This window comes from Staurois parvus, unplaced genomic scaffold, assembly GCF_062004578.1.
Source record: "Staurois parvus isolate SC_StPar_1 unplaced genomic scaffold, SC_StPar_1.0 ptg000582l, whole genome shotgun sequence".
In the NCBI taxonomy this organism is placed as follows: domain Eukaryota; kingdom Metazoa; phylum Chordata; class Amphibia; order Anura; family Ranidae; genus Staurois; species Staurois parvus.
In genome coordinates, this window is record NW_028318378.1 from 1,531,803 (window position 1) to 1,537,946 (window position 6,144).

Here is a 6,144-nt window from a genome sequence, read left to right on the forward strand (position 1 = left end):
ATTGAGATCATATCCCCCCTTATGTATTATACATGGAGATCATATCCCCCCTTATGTATTATACATGGAGATCATATCCCCCCTTATGTATTATACATGGTGATCATATCCCCCCCTTATGTATTGTACATGGATATCATATCCCCCCCTTATGTATTATACATGGAGATCATATCCCCCCTTATGTATTATATATGGTGATCATATCCCCCCTTATGTATTATACATGGAGATCATATCCCCCCTTATGTATTATACATGGAGATCATATCCCCCCTTATGTATTATACATGGAGATCATATCCCCCCTTATGTATTATACATGGAGATCATATCCCCCCTTATGTATTATACATGGAGATCATATCCCCCTTATGTATTATACATGGAGATCATATCCCCCTTATGTATTATACATGTAGATCATATCCCCCCCTTATGTATTATACATGGAGATCATATCCCCCCCTTATGTATTATACATGGAGATCATATCCCCCCTTATGTATTATACATGTAGATCATATCCCCCCTTATGTATTATACATGGAGATCATATCCCCCTTATGTATTATACATGGAGATCATACCCCCCCCTTATGTATTATACATGGAGATCATATCCCCCCCTTATGTATTATACATAGAGATCATATCCCCCCTTATGTATTATACATGGAGATCATATCCCCCTTATGTATTATACATGGTGATCATATCCCCCCTTATATATTATACATGGAGATCATATCCCCCCTTATGTATTATACATGGAGATCATATCCCCCTTATGTATTATACATGGAGATCATATCCCCCCTTATGTATTATACATGGAGATCATATCCCCCTTATGTATTATACATGGAGATCATATCCCCCCTTAATCTCCTCTTCTCAGTAGAGAATACATTCAGTTCCTCTAATCTCTCCTCATAGCTGATCTCCTCCATGCCTCGTATCAGTTTGGTTGTCCTTCTCTGTACTTTCTCCAGTTCCCCAATGTTCTTTTTGTGAATTGGAGCCCAAAACTGAACTGCAAATTCCAGATGAGGTATTACTAATGATTTGTATAAGGGGGGAGGGGGGGGTGATATCTCTCTCTGGAGTCTATACCTCTCCTAATACAAGAGAGGATTTTGCTCGCTTTAGAACACGCAGCTTTGCATTGCTGCCATTATTAAGCTTGTGATCTACTAGAACCTTCTCCACCATTGACCCCCCCAGATCCTTCTTCTCCATTGACCCCCCCAAATCTTTCTCCACCATTACCCCCAGATCCTTCTCCACCATTGACCCCCCCAGATCCTTCTTCTCCATTGACCCCCCCCAAATCTTTCTCCACCATTACCCCCAGATCCTTCTCCACCATTGACCCTCCCAGATCCTTCTCCACCATTGTCCCCCAGATCCTTCTCCACCATTGACCCCCCCAGATCCTTCTTCTCCATTGACCCCCCCCAAATCTTTCTCCACCATTACCCCCAGATCCTTCTCCACCATTGACCCTCCCAGATCCTTCTCCACCATTGTCCCCCAGATCCTTCTCCACCATTGTCCCTTCATCCTTCTCCATCATTGACCCCCCCAGATCCTTTTCCACCATTGACCCCCCCCAGATCTTTCTCCACTATTGACCACCCAGATCCTTCTCCACCATTGGCCCCCCCAGTTGTACCCCCCTAGTATGTATGATGCATGCATATTCTTAGCCCCCCAAGTGCAGAGCCTTACATTTATCACCATTAGCCCTCATTGGCCCCATAGTCCCCCAATTACACAGAGCATTGAGGTCGGCTTGTAAGTTGGAGACATCCTGTAAGGACGTTATTCCCCGGCACAGCTTGGTGTCATCTGCAAAGACTGGAATGGGGTTTATAATCTCACACCCCATATTGTTTATATATATATATTAACCTCTTGCCGACCGCGCATAGCCGAATGACGGCTTCACCGCGGCCGGCCAGTTCTGAGTGGACGTCATATGACGTCCTCCCAGAACGCGCTCTCCTGCGCGCCCCAGGGGGCGCGCACCCGGCGATCTCCGTGATCGCTGTGTCCTACGGACACAGCTGATCACGTGATGTGGTGAAAGGCCGATCCCACCGGCCTTTTACCACGTGATCAGCGGTGTCCAATGACACGCTGATCACAGGGAAATGCAAGTGCCGGTTCTCGGCTGCACTTTCCTCACGCTGTCAGATCGTGAGGAAAGTACTGCCGAGAACCGGCAGTTGTCAGAGCGGGGATCGACACCGATCATCAGGGCACTGATGATCAGTGCCCTGATGATAGGTGCCCAGCAGTGACACCCGCAAGTTCCGCCCAGCAGTGCGCCCACTAGCCCCGCCCACCCGTTCCCAGCAGTGCCCCCACCTGTGCCCAGCAGTGCCCCCATCTGTGCCCAGCAGTGCACCCACCTGTGCCACTCTGCAGTGCCACCTACCTGTGCCCAGAAGTGCCACCTACATGTGCCCAGCAGTGCCACCCACCAGTGCCACCCACCTGTGCCCACCAGTGCCACCCACCTGTGCCCACCCACCAGTGCTGCCCACCAGTGCCACCCACCAGTGCAGCCCAGCAGTGCTGCCAGTCAGTGCCACCAGTCAGTGCCCAGGGGTTGTGCCAGTCAGTGCCGCCAGTCAGTGCCCAGAAGTGATGCCAGTCAGTGCCGTCTATCAGTACCCATCATCAGTGTCACCTATCAGTGCCGCCTATCAGTGCTGCATATCAGTGCCGCCTATCCGTGACCCCTAATTAGTGCTGTCTATCAGTGCCGCCTATCCGTGCCACCTCATTAGTACTGCCTATCAGTGCCCTTTAGTGCTGCCTATCAGTGCCGCCTATCAGTGCCCATCAGTGCCGCCTCATCAACGCAAATCAGTGAAGGAGTAAAAATACCTGTTTGAAAAATTTTATAAAAGAAACAAATAAACCTTTTTTTTTTTTTCAAATTTTTTGCACTTTTTTTAATTTATAGCGCAAAAAGTAAAGCGCCCAGTGGCGATTAAATACCACCAAAAGAAAGCTCTATTTGTGAGAAAAAAATGATCAAAATTTCATATGGGTACAATGTTGCATGACCGCGCAATTGTCAATCAAAGTGCGGCAGCGCTGAAAGCTGAAAATTGGCCTGGTAAGGAAGGGGGTATAAGTGCCTGGTAGGCAAGTGGTTAATAAGTAAGGGTCCCAACACTGAACCTTGGGGTACCCCACTAAGAATACTGAACCTTGGGGTACCCCACTAATAACACTGAACCTTGGGGTACCCCACTAATAACTCTGAACCTTGGGGTACACCACTAAGAATACTGAACCTTGGGGTACCCCACTAATAACACCGAACCCTGGGGTACCCCACTAATAACACTGAACCTTGGGGTACCCCACTAATAACTCTGAACCTTGGGGTACCCCACTAAGAATACTGAACCTTGGGGTACCCCACTAATAACACTGAACCCTGGGGTACCCCACTAATAACACTAAATCTTGGGGTACCCCACTAATGATGCTGAACCTTGGGGTACCCCACTAATGACACTGAGCCTTGGGGTACTCCACTAATAACACTGAACCCTGGGGTACCCCACTAATAACACAACCTTGGGGTACCCCACTAATAACACTGAACTCTGGGGTACCCCACTAAAAACACTGAACTCTGGGGTACCCCATTAATCACACTGAGCCTTGGGGTACCCCACTAATAACACTGAACCTTGGGGTACACCACAAATGACACTGAACATTGGCATCCCCCACTAATAACTCTGAACCTAGGGGTACCCCACTAATAACACTGAACCTTGGGGTACCCCACTTATAACACTGAACCTTGGGGTATACAACTAATCACACTGAACCTTGGGGTACCCCACTAATAACGAACCTTGGGGTACCCCACTAATAACGAACCTTGGGGTACCCCACTAATAACACTGAACATCGGGGTACCCCACTAATAACACTGAACCTTGGGGTACCCCACTAATAACACTGAACCTTGGGGTACCCCACTAATAACACTGAGGGGAACTGTGTCCAAGTATACCACGTCCACCGCCACCCCTCTGTCCAAGTATACCACGTGCACCGCCACCCCCCTGTCAAAGTATACCACGTCCACCGCCACCCCTCTGTCCAAGTATACCACGTCCACCGCCACCCCTCTGTCCAAGTATACCACGTCCACCGCCTCCCCTCTGTCCAAGTATACTACATCCCCCACCACCCCTCTGTCCAAGTATACCACGTCCCCCGCCACCCCTCTGTCCAAGTATACCACATCCCCCCTCTGTCCAAGTATACCACGTCCACAGCCACCCCTCTGTCCAAGGATTTGCTCACCTCCAATCTAACCTGTTTCATGATGGTTTAATCCCAACTCACCTCTACATGTTGTCTACAGTAAACATTTAAGTTTCCACTGATTACAGAATACTAATACTGAGAGTCCTGACCCTTATACTATATAACTTGTACATTACATCCTCCTGACCCCTGCACTATATACTCTGTTGTACATTACATACTCCTGACCCCTGCACTATATACTCTATGTTGTACATTACATCCTCCTGACCCCTGCACTATATACTCTATGTTGTACATTACATCCTCCTGACCCCTGCACTGTATACTCTATGTTGTACATTACATACTCCTGACCCCTGCACTATATACTCTATGTTGTACATTACATACTCCTGACCCCTGCACTATATACTCTATGTTGTACATTACATACTCCTGACCCCTGCACTATATACTCTGTTATACATTACATACTCCTGACCCCTGCACTATATACTCTATGTTGTACATTACATCCTCCTGACCCCTGCACTATATACTCTATGTTGTACATTACATACTCCTGACCCCTGCACTATATACTCTATGTTGTACATTACATACTCCTGACTTCTGCTCTCCCCCTCCCCCCACTGCTATATATACACATAATAGGGGTTCTCTTTTGTTCCCCCCATTTCCTCCCAGCTCGACATTTTATATCGGATGATGTGATTGGAGCACAGACTTTTACATGGTGATAATAATGTGATAACATCCTCCAACTTTGGACCCTTAAACAGAAAGTGATAATGAGGGAGGAGTCAATACCCCAATGATGGTGGTCTTCAGGATCAGTCCAATCTTCATCTTGGTTGTTCTCCCCCCATCCTCACTCTCTGACCTCTGGTGGGGCTGAGCCCCGCTGTTCTTCATGACTAAATCATGGAGTAAATAAGGAAGTGCAGTACTTCTTGTGTTGGGAAGATGGCGATGAGTGATAGAGGGGGTGGGGACCCTCGTCCTATAATCCCCTCATCACTGTCCCTCCTATAAAAGACAGTTCTGGTTGTTTCCTCACTCTCTGACTAAGGTCCATGAATAAAGAAATGACCTGGTAGGAGATCAGAGGAGCCATTTCCTAGTTCCCTTGAGGGTGGAATTGTAAGCTCCTCAGAGACCAAGCTGCCTGATGTGGGCGGAGTCCTGGTTTGGGGGAACCAATCAGCTCCTGTCTAGTAATCCTCTTTGTCTTTGTATTTTAGTCCATGGCCGGGAGATGAGGAAAACCTCCGAGGATTGTCTCACTTTGTCTCCAGACTGGAAAGTAGAAGATGAGGACATCACACAGTATAGTCCAGGAGAAAACCCGGCTCCCTCCAATGTCCATCCGGCACCACCCAGTGTAGATGGACCATCAGATTCCTCGTATCCTGGGGAACCTCAGACTGTGCGGGACCGGGCCGGCCTTCCAACAGGGAAGAGCTTCTCCTGTACTGAGTGCGGGAAGAGCTTCCGTTATAAATTCCGTCTTAATAGGCATAAAAGATGTCACACAGGAGAAAAGCCGTATTCCTGTCCTGAGTGTGGGAAATGTTTTTCACATAAGTGCAATCTTGACACACATCAGAGATCTCACACGGGGGAGAAGCCGTATTCCTGTACTGAGTGTGGGAAATGTTTTTCAGTGAAGTCCAGTCTTTACAAACATCAGAGATCTCACACGGGGGAGATGCCATATTCCTGTCCTGAGTGTGGAAAATGTTTTTCAGTGAAGTCCAGTCTTTACAACCATCAGAGATCTCACACGGGGGAGAAGCCGTATTCCTGTCCTGAGTGTGGGAAATG